Source organism: Plecotus auritus (genome assembly GCF_963455305.1).
Source record: "Plecotus auritus genome assembly, chromosome: 4".
Taxonomy (NCBI): Eukaryota; Metazoa; Chordata; class Mammalia; order Chiroptera; family Vespertilionidae; genus Plecotus; species Plecotus auritus.
Genome location: NC_137775.1, coordinates 98,026,771 through 98,048,906, shown reverse-complemented (window position 1 = coordinate 98,048,906; position 22,136 = coordinate 98,026,771). Strand labels below are relative to the sequence as shown.

Here is a 22,136-nt window from a genome sequence, read left to right as displayed (position 1 = left end):
GCTAGGACATAGACATGTGACCTAGCTCTACCAATCACACAACCAAGAGAGACTTCAATTTGGGAGTGCAGGACATGAGGCTTGGTGAGAGGCTCCCACTTTTCATTGGACAAGTGGCTATAAACAATTCCATAGGCAAATCTGTCCTATTCGGTTTAGCTTGGTGGATAAAGTGTTAGCCTGCGGACTGAAGGGTCACGGGTTCAATTCTGGTCTAGGGCACATTCCTGAGTTGTGGCCTTGATCCCCAGTAGAGGGCATGCAGGAGGCAGCTGATCAATGATTGCCCTCTTATCATTGATGTTTCTATCTCTCTCTCCCTCTCCCTTCCCCTCTGAAATTAATAAAATATATTTTTAAAAACCCTGTTAAAATGAGGCAAATCTATGTATACTGTAACAGGATTGCTATTCATCTCCGAATATCCATTCTCCTCTTCTACTCTGATTTTTTAACTGAGTGCATAGTTACCTGAAATAAAAAAAGATGTTTTCCAGCCTGCCTTGCAGCTGGGTATGTTCTGGCCAATAGGAGCTGAGCAGAAATGTCATAGGAAGTGTCCTTAGAAAGGACACTTTCCTTTCCTCTTTCTGCTGGCTAGATGCAGATGTAATGGCTGGAGCCCAGGCAGCCATATTACACCATGAGGTAGAAGCCCCATGTTGAGGACAGCATAGTAAAAGATAGAAGGAATCTGGGTTCCCAATAACGTAGAATCCTAGTTTTGCCTGGCTACTTACCTCTGGACTTCATTCATGAGAGAGAAATCAATGTCTAATTTTGCAAGGCACTGATATTTTGAATTGTCCGTCACTCACAGCTGAACCTAATCTTAATTGATACACATAATGATGTGGAATGATTTCTAAGATAAATTGTTAAATTTTTAAAAAGCAAGAAACAGCAATGCATACCATACGGTAGTATTTGGGGGGAAATGCGAATAGGTATATCTATGTTTGTATCTGAGTAGCCTTTTCTGGAAGGATATAATGTTTGATTTTTTCCATGTAAAGTATTATTTATTCAAAATCAAACTTTAAAAATAATTTAAAAAATTAAATTAGTGAATAACTAAAAACGATTTATACTTTTAAACCACAAGAATTTTGTGGAACTATGGCTGATTTTCCTCTTTCTACATTTCTATATTTTTAGGTTCCTAAGTATATTTACATGCAAAATCAAATCACCCAGACAATAAAAATAATTTATGATTTAAATTATTTAAATATTTAAATATTTCTGTGTTGTTGATATGCATATACTTTAACCCCCAGGACCTCAAAGACCAATATATTGAGCATATGCTTTGGACTGCAAATTTATTCAACAATATATATATATATATATATATATATATATATATATGTATATACTAGTGGCCCAGTGCACGAAATTAGTGCACATTAAAAGGGGGACCCAGAGTCAAGTCCCCGCCCACCCACATGCACCTCAAAATTGCATGAGACCCAGACCCGGCCGCCTCCCCTCCATTGGGCTAGGATCCAGACCTGGCCAGTCCCACCCTTGTCAAGCCCCGCCGGGCAGGGGGCATAGCCTCAGGTCCCCTGGCCCGGTGCCAGGTCAGGGGCGTGGCCTGAGGTCCCCCAGATGGGGTGGGGGGGCGTGCCTTGAGGTCCCCTGTCAAGCCCCGCCAAGTGGGGGACACGGCCTGAGACCCCCTGTCAAGCCCCGCTGGGTGGGGGGCATGGCCTGAGGTCCTCCATCAAGCCCCACTGGCAGGGGGGCGCAGCCTCAGGTCCCCCATCAAGTCCAGCTGGGCTGGGGGTGCAGCCTGAGTTCCCCCGACCCAGCACTGGGGGTGCACCTTGAGGTCCCCCATCAAGCCCCGCTGGGTGGGGAGCATGGCCTGAGGTCCCCTGTCAATCCCCGTCAGGCAGGGGGTCGCAGCCTCAGTTCCCCTGGCCTGGTGCTGGGGCGGGGGGTGTGACCTGAGGTCCCCCAGCCTGCTGCCAGGGTGGGGGATGCGGCCTGAAGTACCCTGTCAAGCCCCACCTGGTGGGGGGCGTGGCCTCAGGTCCCCTGGCTTGGCGCTGGGGCAGGGGTTGTGGCCTGAGGTCTGGTGCCAAGGCAGGAGGTGTGGCCTGAGGTCCCCCAGCCTGACACCAGGGCGGGGGGCATGGCCTAAGGTCCCCTGTCTAGCCCTGCCAGGTGGGGGGCGTGGCCTGAGGTCCCCTGTCAAGCCCCACGGGGGCGGGGGAAGGAGTAGCCTCAGGTCCCTGCTGATTGCTTGTTAAGGCTCCTTAAGAGAACTTGGCCTCAGCTGTGGGTGCAGCCATCTTTGTGATGGAGTGATGGTCAATTAGCATATTCCCTCTTTATTAGATAGGACTAGAGACCCGGTGCATGAAATAGGGCCAATTGGGGCCTTCCAGCTGCCAGCCAGGGCCTTCCTTCGTTCCGTGCTGCCCCCTGGTGGTCAGTGCATGTCATAGTGAGCGATCAAACTCCCAGTCTCCTGGTCGAACTCCTGAGGGGACACTTTGCATATTTGCCTTTTTTATATATATAGATTGAGCACCTACTATTTCTCTGGAACTTTTCTAGGTAAAACAGATAAGATGTCTTGGTTCATGGAGCTAATATTCTCATGGGGCAGGCAGTCAACAAGTAGACAAATAAGCTTCTTTCTATAGGGCTCACTACACCAAAGAAAAAGGCAGGCTAACGTGATAAAAAGTGTTGAGGATGATGAGGAAAGACCTCTAAGAAGGTAACACGTACTGCCGGGCCAGCGTGGCTCAGAGGTTGAGCATCGACCTATGAACCAGAAGGTCACAGTTCGATTCCTGGTCAGGGCACATGTCCAGGTTGCGGGCTCAATCCCTATTGTTAGGCATGCAGGAGGCAGCCAATCAATTATTCTCTCTCATCATTGATGTTTCTATTTCTCTCTCCCTCTCCCTTCCTCTCTGAAATAAATAAAAATATATTTTTTAAAAAAAGAAGGTAATATGTGCTGAGATCTGAATGATGAGAAAGAGCCAGTTATGGAAATTTTGAGAGGATGAAAATTCCAGGAAAGGAGCTCTGAGCATGGGAGAAAGAGAGAGGTCAGAGAAGATGGGGAGGAGAAATGTGGGGGCGGGAGGAGTGGTCCCAGAAGAGGTTGGAGGGGTGGGTATTTACGTGCTTCAGTGAGAGACCACTCATGCCTAACCAGATTGCTAAAATCAAACTGACCAACAATACCAAGAACTGGCAAGGTGCGACTAATGGAACGCTCAGACTTTGCTGGCGGGAACATACAGCTACTTGGAATAGCTTGGCAGTGTCTTTGGAGGTTAAACATATACTTACCATATAACTCAGCAATTCTGCTTCCATGAGAAATAAAAAGCATATGTTCACAAAGAGAGGTGTACAAAAATGTTCATAGCAACTTTTTCATAATGGCCTCAAACTACAAACGGCAATAATCTCCATCAATAGGAGTAGGTAAACAAATTGTGGTATATCCTTACAATGGTATACAATACAGCAATAGAAAGGAACAAACTAATGTAAAATCATAGACAAATCTCAAAAACATTACGTTGAGCAAAAGAAACCAGATGCAAAAGAATACATCTGTGTGATTCCATGTACCTGAAGTTCTAGAAAATACCAAATAGAATTGAAAGTGACAGAAAGCAGATTGGGGGCAGCTCAGGCCAGGTGGGGATCGATTGCAAAAATGGAGCAAGAAAACTTTTAGAGTGAAGGAAATGATCTATACTGTGATAGAGGTTACACAAGCAAATACCTTTGTCAAAACTCATCAGACTGTACACTTAAATGAGTGCATTGCATCATGTGTAAATTACACCTCCGTAAAGCTGACCTAGCATGCACACAATTCATGTGCTTATTCACTGGTGTGTGCATTGTCAGCTGCTCTCTGTATGTTCTAGGAAGGAGCTTGTAAATCGCTTCTTAACTGTTCACTTGTTTTCCCCCTTCTACCCCAACCCCAAAGTGAGTTACACCTGTCACCCAGAATTTCCAGCTTTTGAAGCTGATCCCATCACACCAACCCTCGACATAGAAATATTTATCTCCATTTTTACAGAGGACAGAGGTCCAACATGGTTACGCCAGCAGGAGTGCTTTCCCTGGAGGCCTCAAGAGTGGATCTGGGGGAGCTCCTCAAAGCCCCGCTGCTGACCGATGCAGAGCTGGGAAGGGAGATGGCACCAAGCTTGCTGACTTAATGAATGAACAAGAACTCATCACAGCTGAGGGCTCCATTCCACAAATAGGCCCTGTGGGGCCTGCGGGCACAGAGCTGAGTGACACCCAGGCCCTGCCATGGAAGCATTCACAGTCGCAGCGGAGGGGGTCTTGGTTCAGTGGGCCCAAGACCCAGCCTGGAACTTGTTCGAAGCACAGACTCCTATTTGGGTAGATTGTTGTTAACAAGCTCCCAGGCATCTCCTTTAAGCAGCAGTGGTTGCAACAGAAGGGATACGGAAGCCATTTAGGATCAATAATGGCTGACATTGTTCCACATTTGCCGAATGGACCCCACAAAGGATAGACACAAGGGAAATCTCACCATGGCACATCACAATCAATTTGTTTAAAAATAGTGATAAAAAGACACTCTGATTTGGGGGGGTCTAAGAGAAAGCTTTTAGGGTGTTAGAAGAAAGATCTGAAGTGGATAAGGAATTAGGGAAGGAGGGAGGGTGAACCTGATAGTTCAGAGTGCAACCTCAAGGCCCTGGGGTTTGCTCAGGAGCAGCCAGTTGGGCCTGCCACCGGGCCAGGGCCCAGCCTCTGTTTTGTAAGCTAATCCCTCTCTACCTGCCCCTTCACTGCGAGGAGCCAGACTTGTATGCCATCCCAGCCTGGTTCTCAGAGATCTTTGGGCTCTCTTCGCATAGCCGGATGGTGCTGTCGCCCTGTTGTGCAAACCAACAGGTACAGTATTTCCCAAGCCTGGCTGTGTGCAGGGCTGTGAGCCCTCTGCCCCCCGAGGAGCCCAGAGCCGCCAGCACCTACTCTCTGGGGACTAGCTCTGGTGTCAGGAACCTGGCCGACCCTCGAGAACTAAAGTTGGCTGTGTGCCCCGTGCACTCCCAGAAAGTGTCTACTCAGGTTTCACTGCAGCTCTGCTTTCCTGTGCAGGCCCTACGGGCCAAAGCAGAATTACCCTTATCCCAAGAAACCGGGGCATCAGCCTACATACCGTAAGGGGCAGAGGCAAACAGGTGGGGAAGACTGACTCAGGACATTTGGCAGCCGGGGAGGATATTGCTCAGGTCAACAGGAGCCACATTTGTGAGGAGAACCCTGGGACTTGAGAGAGGTGGCAGCAAAGTCCCAATCTTGTGGCCTGGAAGAGAGAGAGCCCAGTGAAATTCCGTATCATTTCAAAGACCTTTGACGAGACCAGCTAACTTCTTCAGGGCACCTGTTGGCAGCTGGCCCATGTCCCAGATGCTTTAAGTGCCTTAACTGATTTAATCTTCAACAACCCCAGCAAACTGTGCCAATGAGCCGCCAACCCAGCAAGTGGCATAGCCATGGCTGGTCCCTAGGCTGCACCTGTTTCAGAAGCGAGCATAGGAAGACTGAAGCTGTTGGCTGGTTGGGTGGCAGCCAAGGGTGTTAGATTGGAGGATAAGCAAACTCTCCTACCTGGGGATCCTTGTTTGAGCTTCTCCCCAGACTGAAATGATCAATTTGCATATAGGATAGCAGAAAATGAAAAAAATCAGCCACCTGTCCAAAAATGTACTGTCACCAACTCTCCCATGCGGTTGCTGGGTCTCGCCACCCGTCACATCCTCTCTTTCTTTCCTGCCTTCCTGTCCTTTCTACCACCAAACCTGGGGAGCCAAACATTCTCTTGACTTCCCTGACCTTTCCCATCTCTCCAATTATCAAAATCTTTCAAGACTTATCTCAAATCTCACCTCTTCCAGAAAGCCCCCACAGACACCCCTGTTTGGAACAACTCTGTCCCTGGCCCGTGTGCTGAGATGGGGTGTTCTTTCAGCATCAGCCACAATGCACCTTGTTTTAGGTCACTTCTCAGTGGGTCTGTCTGCCTGGCGGCATAACCACAGGGAGGGCTCAGTATGTAGCTGACACCTGCCCATGTCATGGGGTGCGGTCCTGGTAAGCAGGTCATTAGAGCCTGCGGACATTTCTCTTCGTTGACTTGAAAAACTTAGGCTTGGAGAGCCATCTAAAATCCATGTAAAAAGCAAGAAGATAAGATGAAAACATGATCTATGGCAGTGGTCGGCAAACTCATTAGTCAACAGAGCCAAATATCAACAGTACAACGATTGAAATTTCTTTTGAGAGCCAAATTTTTTAAACTTAAACTTCTTCTAACGCCACTTCTTCAAAATAGACTCGCCCAGGCCGTGGTATTTTGTGGAAGAGCCACACTCAAGGGGCCAAAGAGCCGCATGTGGCTTGCGAGCCGCAGTTTGCTGACCACGGGTCTATGGGATTTTACTCTCAAATCTGTTTTCTTTAAAATTTTCTGTTCCATAAAAATAAAATAGTGTTAGCATGGGAGACATCTTTCCGAAATGAAGATGAGCCCCACCTCTTCATTCCATTAAATTGTAATGAGTTCGTTTATTTATCAGACATTAACTGACTCGGAATTGCTCAAAAGCTATGTAAGTTGGCAAATACTTAGAACAGCGAGTGAGGGCGTGCAATGCAGGGGTTAACTGCACAAACTCTTCAGCTGAACTGGCTATGTGTAAACTCCCCTCCATCACCTATTAGGCATGTCACCTTAGGAAAATACGTCACTTAGACTTTCTGTGTATCAATTTCCCATCTCTAGAATGGAGATGATAAATAGTAGCAAGGTTGATATGAGGATTGAACAAGCATATATAGCATAGTGACCCAGGGGTCCTCAAACTTTTTAAACAGGGGGCCAGTTCACTGTCCCTCAGACGTTGGAGGGCCGGACTATAGTTTAAAAAAACAACTATGAACAAATTCCTATGTGCACTGCGGGCCCGGGACTAGTCGGCTGCTAAGCAAGACAGGCAGCGGCACCCGGCGGGCCGGATAAATGTCCTCAGTGGGCCGCATGTGTTCCGCAGGCCGTAGTTTGAGGACCCCTGGAACAGTCAGAATGGTGCCTGGTATGTGCAAGTCAAAATGTTGACTTTAAATCATTATTGTCAACACTATTTTTTTGTTGTTGTTTGTTTTTATTGATTTTTTTTTTTTTTAGAGAGGAGGGGGGAGAGAGCGTGCAATAGAAACATCGATGAGAGAGAAATATCAATCAGCTGCTTCCTGCAGAAGCCCACAACCCGAGCATGTGCCCTGACCAGGAATCGAACCGGTGACCTCTTGGTGCATGGGTGGATGCTCAACCACTGAGCTACACTGGCTGGGCTGTCAGCACTATTATACAATGTCTTCTAATAGAATATGGAAAGATGAGGAGGTCCTTCCTAGGACAAGGAGAGGGTTGACATGCCAGGCAATAAGAACAGCACCTATGAAGCTCAGAGGTGCACACCAACATGGCCACCTGGGGGTCCGGGAGGCTGGGACGTGGTCCGGGAGGCTGGGACGTGGTCCAGGAGGCTGGGACGTCATGCGAGTTAGGGGCAGGCTGCGAGTGGAGGAGCTCTGCATGCCGTGCACGGAGGGATGGCTGTGCCATGTTAGGCATTTGGCCCTTCATCCAGATGGTGGTGGGGGTCCAGCCGGGTTCTAAGTTACAGATCAGCTGTGTGTTTGAGGCACACTGTTCTGGCAGTGGTGTGGAGGGTGGAATAAGCCTGGAGGTGGGACCCCTCAGCTGTGTGTTTGAGGCACACTGTTCTGGCAGTGGTGTGGAGGGTGGAATAAGCCTGGAGGTGGGACCCCCCACTTAGGAGCTCTGGGAGGGAGGTGGTGAGAGATGTCAAGGCAGTGGCAGTGGGCCCCCAAAGAAGAGAGTGGATGGGAGGGATGGGACAAGAATAACCCATGGGTCCTAACCAGTTTGGCTCAGTGGATAGAGCATCGGCCTGCAGACTGAAGGGTCCCAGGTTTGATTCCGGTCAAGGGCATGTACCTTGGTTGCAGGCACATCCCCAATGGGGGGTATGCAGGAGGCAGCTGATCAATGTTTCTCTCTCATTGATGTTTCTAACTCTCTCTCCATCTCTTTTCCTCTCTGTGAAAAATCAATAAAATATATATAAAAAAAAGAATAACCCACGGGATGGGGGGCTATTTGGATGGGGTAGGAGAGGGCAGATCTGGAGTGGCACCCACGTGTTTGCCCTGGGCCACCATGCGACGTTAGTAACCAGCATAGGAAAGGCAGCTGGGGGACCAGAGCGGCGGTGGTGTTTGTGATCCTCTGGGGAGGGGTGGGCAGAGCTGACAGCTTCCGTGTGGAGCATGTTGTGTTTGAGTTCCACTCTCAGGGGTTGGGGGTTGTTCCCCGGGCATATCCATATGAGTGCGTACACCCACCTGACACACACACACACACACACACACACACACACACACACATGCACACACACACACACACTCTTAGAAGACAGTTACTGTGGCTTCCTCCTTTCTGCATGCACCCCCTCACCCTCCCAGCCCCAGCACCACGTCAGGCACAGGCTCTGTGCTTGGCGCAGCTGCATTGGGTGGAAGGGAACCCAAGCTTGCTCTCTGCCCAACCCTGTAGACCAGGTAACGTGTCACAAACACAGCCACTCCTCCAACCCACCTCCGATTTCTGTCCTGCTACCCTGGAGGGTTCAGGAGAAGCCCCTCCACGTGAGGCCATCCTGCCTGACCCCCACAACCTGGGACAAGGCCCAGAGTTGGAGAGGGAGGGCTGAGGCCTCTGCAGCCGTGGAGATGGAGGCAGTGGCATAGCGAGTGTGGCAGTGAACGCAGAGCAGCCTCACACTTACTGGTCCCACAAAACGCAGGCTCCTTGAGACGTTTGTTCAGGGAAGTAACGGAATCCTTACCCTACCCCATTCCTGTCAGGCCCAAGCGAGGTGCTGCCAGAGTGAACTCACAGCCCTTGGGGCTTTGTCTGCTTCCCATTGGGCCACAGTAAGGAAAGTTAATACAAAAGACTCCAGCAAGCCCTGGCCAGGTAGCAAAATTAGTTAGAGTGTTATCTTGACAGACCAAGGTTGTGGGATCGAAGGGGGGCACATACAACAATCAACTGATGAATGCATAAGTAAGTGGAACAACAAATCGATGTTTCTCTCTCTCTCTCTCTCTCTCTCTCTCTCTCTCTCTCTCTCTCTGTCTCTTCCCCCCTTCCTTCCTCTCTCTCTAAAATCTATTTTAAAAAGATCCCAGTTTGAAGTAAATCCAGAGACAGCCAGACCCCACAGCAGGGCACTGTCCTGGCCGTGTCCCGTAGAGCTGGAGCTCCTCGGTTCACCTGAGAACTGAGGAGGTGTGTATACACATACGTGTGCCCACGTGTGTATGCATATGAGTGTGTACACCCAAGCACATGTGGGCACGACTGTGTGCCCATGTGTGCATGTGCGATGCATGTGTACGTGTGTGCAATGCCTACAGGGGGAGGGGCGGGGAGCTGAGGCGGCAGTAGGGTACATTTTTGTAAACTTGCTAGTCCATTCGTGGGCATGTAGGTAGGAGTGGGTTTGGGTGTGGTCGTGGGAGCAAGAGCCCTATGTTTGCTGTGAGAGAGGGTTTCTGCCCAGGTGTTTGTGAATGAGGATGAGACAGGTGAGGGGGGCAGCCATCCTTCCGGCTGAGGCCCTGCCTTTTCATCTCACCCTTCCTGGGGTCACTTCTCCAGTGGCCACCTTTGCCCAAAGTGCCCTAGTTTGATACCTGGGTGCTTGGGCTGCCCAGCAGGAAGGCACTCTCTCTTAAGGGCCCTAAGGAAGAAAGAGCTCAGGCTCTGAAAGTTGGAAGGGGCGAGTGCAAGGTGGGAGCAAGAACTCCCTTCAACTCCTCTAGAGGTGGCTGGCAAAACAGGTATCTCCCCCTTGGCAGGCCCTGACCCAGGTCACAAAACCAGGGAGGCTCTGTCCGTTCTGGTGGAGGAGACTTAGGTGACCACTCAGTGGATCCCCACACTGTGGGGCCTCCATGGGCAGCATTTGAATTAAGTTGGAAGTGACTGGGAAAATGTCAGAGGAAGGAAGTGGGAGGGAAAGGGCAGGGCATTCCAGGCGCAGAAATAACCAGAGCAGAGGCACTGAGGCAGGAAAATGTGGGGACAGTGGAGAGGCCAGAGGGAAAGGGACTCCGGAGGGGCCTTCCCTCCGTACAAAGGAGAGCACCAAGGCCCAGAGAGAGGAAGTGCTTCTAAGGCCCAGAAGCAGAGCGAGGCTCCCTGACTCCCAGGTCAGTGCTCTCCCCGCTTCTCCAGAAAGCCTGCGAGGAGCCAAGTCGGGCTGTTGATTTTGCTTTCTTCACTTTCTTATCTAGGGAGGCCTGGGTCAAGGGTCTCCATTCTTTGCCTCCCTCTGCAGCAGCCGGCTGTGTGATACTGAACAAGTCACTTGACCTCTCTGAGCCCCTCATCTCCAGTGTGAAGGGGTAAAAGGTCTTGCCTCACCTGAGAATGCTATCGTCGCCTCCCTAGCGAGCTAAAACTACTTACTCATCCTCCTGTCCGCAGCCCCTGCAGAAGCTACAGCTCTAATGTGTTGTTAAATGAAGGACAGCGGAATGGTGAGCTCGTGACCAACTCTTCTTCCTTCCACTCCCTACTTTGAGAGCCTCAGCCTCTCCCCTCCCCAGACAGGACTAGGGGTGCAGGACCCCCAGAATCGTGGAGACCTTTAAAGGGAAGGTCGGAAACATAAATAACGGAGCCGTGCAGAGGCCCTGGCTTCTCCCTGTCTGGATGCCCTAAAGAGCGCCCTTCCTTGCAGCCTTGGCCTTGCTGAAAACTGCTGGGGTGAGGGGTTGGAGAAGGGGCGCAGATCTAGGACCTCTAGCAGAACATGGGTATGGCTGGGTCCAGGAGAAGCCCAGCAGGCCTCTCCCTTACTCCTGCTCCCCGACTCACTGCCTCTCTGCTCCAAGGAGTGTCCCCAGCCCTCCAGCCTCAGTCCTGAGGGTCAGGTGGGTTCTGGACCCTCCTGTTTCCTATGCCAATGACTCCTTAGCGTTTTTGCATTTGAATAACCCTCCTTTTCTGGGGGCCCCTTTTCATGGGAAAAATGTTATTGCCCACTTCCCTCTTCCACTACGGCAGCTGTTTCTTTTAACCTTACACACACACACACACACACACACACACACACACACACACACATCTAATCTATGGTGACAGAAAGCAGATTGTGGCCACCTCTGGGGCAAGGCCTGCCTGGGAGGGGACACAGGAGATTTAGGGGTGCTGAAAAGTGTTCACAATCTTGACCTAGATGACGGTTACGTGGTTATATACACGTGTGAAGATTTGTACATTTTACAGTATATGTGTAGATTCCCTCAATGAAGTACTGCTAGCACCTAAAGGGCATACATACAGAGAAACATAGAAGAGACCTGCCCAGCCTGTGTAAACAACCCACAATGCCTGGCGCCCCATGTGGTCCTGGGTGTGGGCTGTAACCAAGCAATTCCCTTGGACCCCACCACCCACAGACGGGGCACCTCCACTCTGGACACCGTGTTCCTCTTGCTCCCTAGGTTTATGGGACAGCCCGGGGATGGAGTGGAGACCCTAGACTGTCCCAGCAGTGCTTGACTGGAACTCCTGTTCTGGGAGTTGAAGGAACAGAAAACGCACACGTTTCCCGTTTCTGGGAGGGGGTTTCCGTGCAGGTCTCTCTAGGCTGGTCTTGGCTGGGGGAGGGGGCTGTCCCCAGTAAAAGTCCGGGAGAAATGTGCCTTCCCTGCATCCCTGCTAAAAATAGCCCCAGGCCGAGCTGCTGCGGGAGCCGGGAGCCGCAGGAAGGACAGAGTGGTGTTTGCTTTAAACCCAGAAGCTGCTCAGCAGTTGGGGGCGAGGAAGGGGTGGGAGAGGGAGGCCAGGGGTCTGAGAAGCCGTCGGGCGTACTCTCCTTCCCCCACCCTGCTGCAGCGGGCCTCCCGGGTTCCTGGGAGGGTAAGGGAGGGTGTGCGGTGGCAGTGGCGGGCGGCAGCAGGAAGCCGGGAAGGTTGGGATGGGTGGGGAGGGGTCTCTGTCCTGCTAACTGGAGCGCAGAGGCTGTGGGAGCGGGAGTCACGTACCCCACGGGCCCCCACCTCCTCTGAGAAGTGCTCTGTCCCAGCAGTCCACGCCAGGCTCCCTCTGTGGTTGGCCCTCCTGCAGCGTGGCCGCCGGCCCTTGGGGGCTCCTGGCACACACAGGGCTGAGGATTGTCACTTCATAGACACCCTGCTCTGTCTGTCTTCTGCTTTACCTGAAGAGATGGGGAGCGGGTGTGGCCCAGCAACGAGGAATTTCGCTGGAAATGCGGAGTACAAGATGTGTCAGGGTGGGATCCAGCGGGGAGTGGGTGGCTGAGTGAAGGGAAGGGCCCTCCTAGCCGGCCTCCCTTGCTCTCTCTCCTCCCACAGCTCCCCCCTGTCGCAGGCATCAGAGGCCTCACAGGGGGAGAACTTACAGCAGCTGCCCTCAGCTCTCCAAGATGACAATAAAGAACTACCATGAACTGAACGTGTGCCATGTGCCAGGCACTCCTCTGACCCTTATGTGGACAATCTCATTTAACCTCTCAGCAAGCCTGTGGTATTGGAAGTATCACTCTCCCCATTCACAGATGGCAAGACTGAGGCTCATGGTAATGAAGTGCTCATCCTAGGACCCCTCTGGTATTACATGACAGAGACAGGGTTTAAAGTCATGATTTGGGACAAAGAATGTCTGTCCAGAGAACAATGAGACAGAATTTTGGAAATTGGAACTTACTAAATAACTTAGAACACATGATTGCTATACTTGGTACTTTGGTAGAAAACACAGCAGTGGCTTTAGAGCCAAAATTTATACTATCAGTTGTGATTTTGGCCAAGGACCTTAACCATTCTGAGTCTCAGTTTCCATCTCTATAAAATGGGTACAATAATCATTGCATAGAATTGCTGGGGAGTAATGAATTTGAACCCAGCATTTTTTTTTTTTCTAAACCTAGAAAACCTCAAGCTGCTTCCTGCCTCAGGGCCTTTGCATATGCTGGAACTGAAAGCACCTGATCTTCACATACTGGTTTGTTCTTGCCATCTAGGATTCAGCTCAAACATAACTTTCTGAGAGAAGCCTTACCTGACTACCCAGCCCACCCCAGTAATCTCAACTGCATCACTCCGTTTTCTTTGCATTTAGCACAATCTGAAAATACCATGCTAATTTATTTGTTTTGTTTCTTTGTTTATGGCCTATCCTCCCTTCCCAACTACCAAGGCTGTAAGTTTCTTGAGAGCTGGGACCTCTATGGGGTTCAATGGCCCATTCCCCGAGCTCAGAGTCGCACTTGGCAAAATCAGAGCTTGCTAAACATTTATGAATGAATAAATAAATGTGCCTTGGAAACAGCATTACATTTAAGTGTCTGACTCTCCCACAGGCCTCGCTGCGCCAAAGATCAGTCAATATGGTTTAATAGGAGCTCCAGAGAAAGCTGTGGGCCTGGCTCCAGAGGCTACTTGGGCTTCTGGGTGCTCCAGGATAAAGGGCAACCCTTTTGCTGGAACATGAGGTTCTGCACCATCCTGGCCTGCCTGCTTCTGGCCTCATCTCCCTGGGCTCCCCAACCTGCACTCCATGTTCAGGTCAGATCAAACTCAAAGTGCCTGCCAGAGAACACGGGGCCGCTTCACGCCTGTGTGCCTTTATACACACTGTCCCTTCTACCTGGAACACCTGCACCCTTGCTCTGCCTGGCTAGCTCCTCAGTCAGACTTGAAGACTGGAATCCTCTGGCCATGCCCAGCCCCCAACTTCCCAGGACATTATAATGATGTTGTTGTGCATATTCCCAAGTAGCCCAGAGATCTCCTGAGGGCAGTAACCAGCTTTTGTGCCACCAGGTTGAAGCACAATGCCTAATGCACAGTTAGGGGCTTAACAGATGCTCCAGCACAGCTTTTGGACTTTGGGTTCCCAGGCATTAACACAATTCTCAGAGCACACAGTAGGTGCTCATTAAGAGCCCACTGAATGCATGAACCTGAGCAATTTGACACTGGCAGAAGCTCAGGAGGGGGGGGGAGCACGGGGTGGAGTAGAAATGGGAGATGCTTCTAGTGAAACAAGACAGCCTCAGAGGGAAGGCAGAGGGGACCTGGGAAAATGTCCCAGGAGAATGGACACACAAAAAGCAAAAATAAAAAGCAAACTCAGGTGGATGGAGGCATATACACAGGGCTCTCACTGAGCAAGAAGGGAGAATGAGAGTAGGAAGGATAAAAGAGGAAGGAAGGATGACTGGGTTCAGAGGGGACAAAATGTGCCCTTGAGAGCCACAGAGGACAGGAAGCCAGGGTATGGGCCAGGCCAACTACCTACCGAATATCTGGTGCCTGCTTCAGCCCCTGGGGGTAGATAAAGGTAGCATGGGCAGCGCAGTGGCGCTGTGGGCCCTTCCCAGGGTAAGAGGGCTGGGGGAAAGGCCACATGTCAGCAGGCTTGGGAACATCTTGGGAAACTCTTTTTTTCTTAGCTCAGGAAAGGCCCTGTGGCACCTCAGATATCAATCATAGTCACAAACCTAGTTTCTTGCTTTTGGGTGAGCAACTCAGCTGCTCTTGCCTCAATTTTCCCATCAGGAAAGTGGGTAGTATTCTCCTTACTTAGTTTAGAGAAACATTAAAATCAGACTGAGTTGGGACATGTAAGTGAAATGGGCACAAATGTCAGGAATTGACATATGGTGGTGATTCCCCCCAAAGCCCTGCTGGGAATGGGTCACAGGGTGTTGCCGACAGGTCTGCGTGCAGAGCCCCGGAAGCCAGGCTCAGGCCCTGGTGTTTAGACCCCAGTGCCAGATCAACACACTCAGGCCGAGTTTGTTCCCAGGTGAGGGGTGAGGGCAGCACGCATGCCAGTGGCTAGGAGACAACTGAAGCTGCCCACAGCCGCAGAGCAGGACGGACCATCCAACCTCACTGGTGTCCTCTGAGGCCTCCACATGAAAAGGGCTAAAAACACTTTTCTGGCTAATCACATGTCAGGGGGTGCCAGGGCTCAAGGAGGCAGAGTTCTGGAATCATCTGAAGAGAGAAGGGAATGAGGCTCTGAGGCTGGAGACATGGAGGGTCTATGAATGTGGGGAAAGACCATTTGGAGTGCTGGCTTTGACGTCAGACACACCTAAATGTGAACTTAGTTCTGTCACTTCTCTGAGCCTCTGAGTGTCACTTCTCTGAGTAGCGAATCAACCTCTTAGGCCCACCAGAGAACCTTCATACCCGACGTGAGGAGTGCATGGCCTTGGAGGCAGACTCAGGGCTGGGTGATGAGAGAGAAAGGGGACTAGGGGCTTCACTCTTCTAGAGTTCAACTTCTCTCCTCCAGGTGTACCCCACCCTGCCTCTTACAAGAATTTACAACCCAAGCAGGACCCATGGTGGGGTGGGGGTGGCGGTCAGGTGGGAAGTGGGCAGATGAGAGCAGGGGTGATTGACAGCAGGAAGCCAGGGCTGAAGAAGGAAGTATAAATATAAAGCGGCTAGTGTAGGACTGGACAGAGGCCATATGAAACACACGGTACATTCCTGCCCCAGCGTAACAAACTGTACCAGCCTTTTTGAGAGCTGGAAGCTCTGAGGAGGAGAGGGAAGAGAGCAGAGGTTCCTTCCAGGTTGGCCCTGCTTCCTCCTCCCCCACTTCTCCCACAGCTTGCACTGTGGGGAAAGTCCCGATGTTACTTTTGCAACCACAGGAAACCTCCTATCCCTGTTCACACTCTGTACCCAGTGTTCTCAGCAGTCCCAGAATGGGAGGGAGCAAGGAGTGGGGGAGGGGGACCGGTGGTGGCGCAGGCAGCCACAGTAGCCCAGTAACCTCGGGGGAGGAGGTAGCAGGTATGGCTGGGACTCAGAGTCACAGCCTACTGTAAGCGCTGCAATGGAGGTACAGATGGCAGTGAGGTTAGGGAAGGAAGCGCCTTGCCCAAGGTCACACAATTAGTTGTTCAGCAGGGTGGGACCAGAGTGCATCCAGAGTTGGGCAGTGCTGGGCAGCCCTCTTGGGTGTAGTGTAGGAGTGGCAGGCCAGGGAACAGGCAGTGCCTGGGGACTGAGGGTGGGGAGCTTTACCTCAAAGCTCTGGGCAGGTCTGGCTTGGACACCGTCCACTCCTCCTCTCTCCTCCTCCACAGACACAGGTCAAGGCCTAGAACCTCCTGGGATCTCTCCCATATCACCACTTCCTTCCAAAGAGGCTGTATAGCTCTTACAAACATTTGGTACTCACCACCTGCTGGCTGGGTTATTATTTAACCTCACATACTGTGTGTTTGTCTCTTCGACTGGCCTACAAGTCGCCCAAGGGCAGGAAATCATTTCAATACACCCAACATTTATTTATTTATTTATTTTTAAAAATATATTTTATTGATTTTTTACAGAGAGGAAAGGAGAGGGACAGAGAGCCAGAAACATCGATGAGAGAAACATCGACCAGCTGCCTCCTGCACACCTCCCACTGGGGACGTGCCCGCAACCAAGGCACGTGCCCCTGACCGGAATCGAACCCGGGACCCTTCAGTCCGCAGGCTGACGCTCTATCCACTGAGCCAAACCGGCTCTGGCCACCCAACATTTATTGAACATCCAGGGCCAAACTTGGCCAGTGGGGTATGAGCTGAGCGATGGGGGAGGCCTCAAAGAAGCCGACTTTGTTTCTGCCTCAAGGACTTTCTAATCTGGTTAGAAGAACAGGATTAGTAAACAGATTGTTAGAATGTGAGACAGGCCACACGCTGTGCCTGAGCTGGTGAGAAAGGTACAAACCCAGTGTGCTGGGCTATCAGAGGGGAGCGGAATCAGATTTGGCTGGTGTGTTCCAAGCAGGCTTTATGAGTTGGAGCTTGAGAGATGGGTAGACATGGAGGATGGGCTCTCCTGGCATGACAAATGGCATGCCAACTGTGAGGAGGGAAAGAGGGGGAAGAAAGGACTTTAGGAATTGTGCCTTAACCTTTAAAATTTAATTGAAAGACCCAGCAGCGCTTGCATACAGCAGGTGCTGGGTAAGTCAGTCCTTGGTTTGGAGAGGAAGAACCTTCAGGCCCAGCACCCAGCGATCTCTCTAAGAGATGGGTAATGAGAACACGGGGCTCGCAATACATCTGGCTTTGGGGGCTGGACAAAGAGGTCCTCTTCTTCCACCCTACCGGGGCTCCCACGCGGTAGGTTTTGGGCTCTTCCTACTCCTGGTGTCCTGCCAGAGGGGTCCCAAGCTATCCAAAAGGGCTGAGCTTGCTTTGCCAGCCCCTGGGAGTCCCTGGAGTCTCCAGGCTGGTGTGAAGAATGGATCAGGAAAGAAGCCTAGGAGCGGGGCTCCTTGGGGATTGCTTGAATTGGCCCCTCTGCCCGGCTTCCGTTGTCACGTGACCCCAACCCTAGGCCTCAGGTCTGGGGCTGTCGCGCCCCCAGCTGTGCGCCAACAGAATCCAGGTCCGAGCGCTGGTGGTGCCAGGGTGGCTCCTTCTCACTCGTGGGCTGCACCACCTGTCCGTCCCCCCACTCCCCACCTGCGCTCCTCCAGGCCCCACACGCCTGGGGTTCCATACCAGGGCTCAGGTCGGAATGGGCAGGTCTGGGCGCTCTAAGGCTGCTGACCGCGCAGGGCTGCGGGGGCCCCCCGGCTGGGGCGCGCGTCACCGGGGTTGCACGGCCGCCCCCGCCGTCCCTGGGGCCCGCGTCTGGCCCCGGCCCCGGGCGCTCGCCAGCGGCGGCGGGAAGGCTGCGCGCCGAGCGCAAGCCGCGAGCACAAACAGGGCGAGGAGGCTGGTGCGAGCGCCTGGGCCCGGTGCCAGCGCCGGGGCTGGAACACAATGTCCCGGGCGGGCGGGCGGGCGCGAGCGAGAACAGCCTGACTCAGCAGCCGGGTAGTGGGTGTGCTCGCTCACCAGATAAACCGCTCTCGCAGCCTGCGGTCGGCGACGACCGATCTCGGGGGAGGGGCGAGCTCGAGGCTGGCTCGGGTTCCGCCTCCCGCCCTGCCTGCCGCTCGCTCGGGACCTCCACGTGGCCGGTTGGCGCATCCCTCCGGCTTCCCGCCCCTCCATTACAGAGGCGCACCAGCCTCAGCCCGAGCGGAGCCGGCGCTGCCTCCCTGGGAGGGGCACTCTCCTCCCCCACCAGCAGGTGTGGCCGGGCCCACAGCCGCTGGATACAGGTCCAGTTTCCTCCAAACCCCACTATTCTGGGAGACCACTGGTCGATGTAATTCTTGCAGATGGAGCAGAAATTTTTTCTAGGATGGTGGGGAACTGAGGAAGAAGATGCTGGTAGAAATGGGACGTGGGGCAAAAAGATCTTCCTCATCTCTGTTCTCAGCTGACCCAGAGTTCAGAGTCTCTTCCTGTCCCCAGGCCTCAAAACCACTAGGCCCCTGAAGATTTCCTCAGAGGGAGGGAGGAGCAGGTGGGAGGTGCTTTGAAGCCTGAGACCCTGCTTTCAGCCTTACCCACCCTCCTACCCAAAGCCACAGCAAAGACCACGAATCCTGCCACCCATCCTGAGGTCTGGTGGTGCCTTTATGTGAATGACAGCCCGGGGCCAGGAGCTCAGATGGCAGCCCAAGCAGGACTCTTCCTGGTGGGGCAAGGACCTATCCCAGGCCCCAGCCAACTGGGATGTCTGCAAGGTACCCCAGAGGACATGCTGTGCCTGGAGTGTGCCAGGGCAGGCAGGGAGGGGCTCCATCCTCTGCCGAATTCCAGGAAAGGCCCTGGCAGTCAGCACAGGCCTGGGCTCCAGGGCCTTGGAGGGTGGGGCAGGGGGAGGGACCCTAGGCTGTGAAGTGCCTCACCTGGGCCTCATTATCCCCCCACACACACTCCCTCTTGGGGCCCATCTGATGGCATCTCTGGCACTCTCTGTAGCCAAGGGTAAGGAGATGCATGCCAACGCAGGTCTGGGCCATGGACCACCTTCCCACACATACAGGCATACTTCCCACACATCTGCTTACCCATCCAACCCTCACAGAATCTCCCAGGCAGGAGGCACCCTCAGTGTCATTGACTTAAACTTCTACTGATTTATGGAATCTGTCCATGATATCCCAGGTCAGTGACTGTTCTGAAGCTGTTGGCACACCTATAATGACAGGGACACTCTCACAATGCAGCCCCCTTCCCTTCTGGACTTCCCTGTCCCAAGCCCAGTCACATACAGGACACCTGCCTTCACATAGCCTAGAAGTGACTGAACTTACCGTGTTCCTCGCACCAGCTCCTCCCCTTTGTCCACCGTGGCCCTCCCATCCCCCTAGATCACCATGATGGTGGACTAATTTTTAACTATTTTCTCTCCTTTACCATCCTATATCTGATCTATTACCAAATTATTCCCACTGTTGCTTTTATTACAAGACACACTGTTATTTTTTTGTCACCTCTTCTTCTCCAGCCCTATAGATTACCTTTGGCCCAAATTCCCACAGCAGCTGCCACACTGTCCTTTCTAGCCCAGGTTTTTCCTTCTTCCTACACACCCTGCTGGAATAATCTTTCTCAAACACTGTTTATTGTGTATGTTATCAACTTTGGACTCCTCATTAAGCACATAGGGTACACCAGCTTCTAACCTGCGTGTTCCATATGAAGGGCCCGGATTTGTTCATGGTGTGTCCAGATCACAGAGTCCAGCCCAGGCTGGCATGGAACAGGAGAGCAGCAAAGTGACCCATCTGTTTGGTTGCTCCTTTCTCATCGTAACAGTTCACCCTCCAGACGTGGCCTCCCCAGCCTCATCAAGCCTGTTGGCTTCCTGATGCTCACTCAGGTCCTTTGGTTTTGAAGAGCCACTATTTTTCATTTCCCAAAACCTTCAGAGAGGGGTTGGGAAGGGAGAAGCCAACATCCAGGTTGGAGACAACTACCAACTGCAAAGACCTTGGGGTGCAGGATGGAATGTGTGCAGCTGCCCGCCGGGTCTCTGCTGTGGTAAGAAACAGAAGCACTGAGGAGGGTGGAAGGAGAAAGGGAGTGTGGGCAACCAGTGGCTTTGGGTTTACAGAGGGATCTTGCCATGGATATTCCAGCCTGCCTAGTTCTGGGCCCCTGGTCCGATGCCCTTAGATTGTTCTCTTTCTTGACAGCACATCACACACACAGACACGCACACACACAGACACGCACCCACACACACGAAGCCAACCACCACCTCAAAACCCCACTCAAGCCCACCTCCTTCGGAAAGGCTCTGACAACCTCCACCTCACTTTGATCATTTTGTTTCCAACTTCCCTCAGAGCGTTATGAGCTGTCTTCAATCTTGTCTATAGTTTATTGTTTAGTTATTACCTGTAGTACTTTCAGCCCCATAGATCATAAACTCCTTTATGGAAGAGACAGTTTCTTTATTTATTTAACATCACTTATTTATTTTGAGAAGGAAGCAGAGGTGAGACAAGGCAATCAGACTTTGGAGGCCACATAAACTTGAGTCTGGAGCCTGGTTCCAAACACTTAGCTGTTTGGCCTTGGGCAAGTCTCTTAACCTCTCTGACCCAGTTTCTTCATCTGTAAAAGGCACTAGTGATACTTGCAGAATGAGGGGAAAAGACGGCAGAGAATGCCAGGCCTGGGCCATGGACCACCTTCCCACACATCTGCTTACAACAGGCACTCGTGCAGAGTGAGAAGATAATAGCTTGCCTTCCTTTCCTGCACAGTTGGAGCCTTCCACGAATTCCAAGTCAAGGTTCCTTAACTACCCTCCTCCCCCACTTTTAAGCTCGAAGAGGGACATTATTAATAATTACACCGATAATCCCAGGACGTATGACCACCCGACCCTAACTCAACAACCGGTGAGGTCAGGGTTCCGTTCGAGCGCCGCGGACACCCAGTGCCTAGGCCTGGCACCAAGCCTAGTGCAAGCTTAATAATGAAAGTTTGTTGAATGAACCAGCGAATAGAACCAGTCCTTCCACCAGCGAGTGAATAAGAAAAGATTGAAAAGCCCGCCCCCGCCTCCTTCCACCCCCATCCGAGTCCCGAAGCCTCTGGCAGCCTCCAGCAGCCTCCTTTCTCGAAGGTCTTGTCTCCAGTTCTCCCGCCCGCTTCCCCCGCCCCGGTTGCCTTGACAACAGTGACGTATCCGTGAGGGGCGTCACTTCTCCATCCTCTGCGGGAGCCTGGGGCCCCTTCTCATCCCAAGCAGGGGAGAGGGTGAAGCTGGGGTCCTCGACCTTCCGGCTCCCCCGGGCCGGGGGGCTAACTGCGCCCTCCTAGCCGCCTACTTGGGCGCGGAGCCCCCGGAGTGCGGATCCCACCCCCAGCCCACTCCGCAGCAATGAACTGGAGGGGCCCGGAGGGTGCCGGCTTCGGTCCCGGGGACCCCATTCCACCCCTTCACTCCCGACCAGTCAGTGGATCCCGAGAACCCGAGCCCAGCGCTCAGCCCAGGCCCTCCGTTTCCCGGGCAGCCCTTGGGCTCCTGGGGGTACGCGGGAGGGTGGGACCCAGGGCGGCCGGGCGCCGCGGTGCGCGGGAGAGAAGGAGTTAAACAAGGTGCTGGCGGCAGGGGTGGGGGAGGGGAGAGAAGGGAAAGTGAGAGCGGGGGCGCGCGGGGGGGTTGTGTGTGTGTGGGGAACCAGCGCGAAAGAACATCCTGTGCCCGCCGCCGGATGCACGCGGGAGGGGGAGGGGGGAGGTAGACCCGGAGGGAGGGCTAGAGGGAGGCCCGGGCTGGGAGAGGCGCGGCCTCCACCCCACCCGCTCCTCCTCCTCCGGGGGCGAGGCCCCCTGCGCTCCCGGGGCCTTCGCCGCGTTTCTCCCGGTCCCTACGCTTTAGCGGGAGTAACGACTCACCGAGAGGCCCCCGAATCTGATTCCTGGGCCGGGGTAAGCGCAGGGAGGGTACGGGCTCGGCGCCCCATCCTTCCATCTCTCCGTCCTGGCCTTGTGCACGGGAAGCTCGCGGGTGTAGAGCGTCTGTGCCCCGGGTCATAGCAGTCATCCCTGCCCGCGCTTCCCGGTAGTGGTAGATATTAATAGACC

The 22,136-nt window shown here is 52.8% G+C and overlaps 1 protein-coding gene and 1 long non-coding RNA gene across 4 annotated transcripts in view; one reads left to right on the top strand and one right to left on the bottom strand.

Annotated features, from left to right (window-relative positions):
• Nucleotides 1–22,136, bottom strand: part of FKBP5 (FKBP prolyl isomerase 5) — a 154,692-nt gene extending 132,556 nt beyond the window's left edge. Inside the window, exons 1-2 of one of the 3 annotated variants that reach the window (XM_080664981.1) lie at nucleotides 21,948–22,055; nucleotides 5,198–5,344 (exon numbers count right to left, since the gene is read on the bottom strand). The gene's annotated coding sequence lies outside the window, so the exon portion shown is untranslated. Of the gene's footprint in view, nucleotides 1–5,197; nucleotides 5,345–16,215; nucleotides 16,337–21,947 lie in introns of those variants that run through there. The other 2 variants (XM_080664982.1, XM_080664979.1) reach the window with 2 other exon arrangements.
• On the top strand, nucleotides 10,189–13,493 carry LOC308246468. Its single transcript, XR_013960415.1, has 4 exons — nucleotides 10,189–10,344; nucleotides 10,473–10,674; nucleotides 12,517–12,740; nucleotides 13,092–13,493. It is a non-coding gene; the product is annotated as an uncharacterized lncRNA (long non-coding RNA).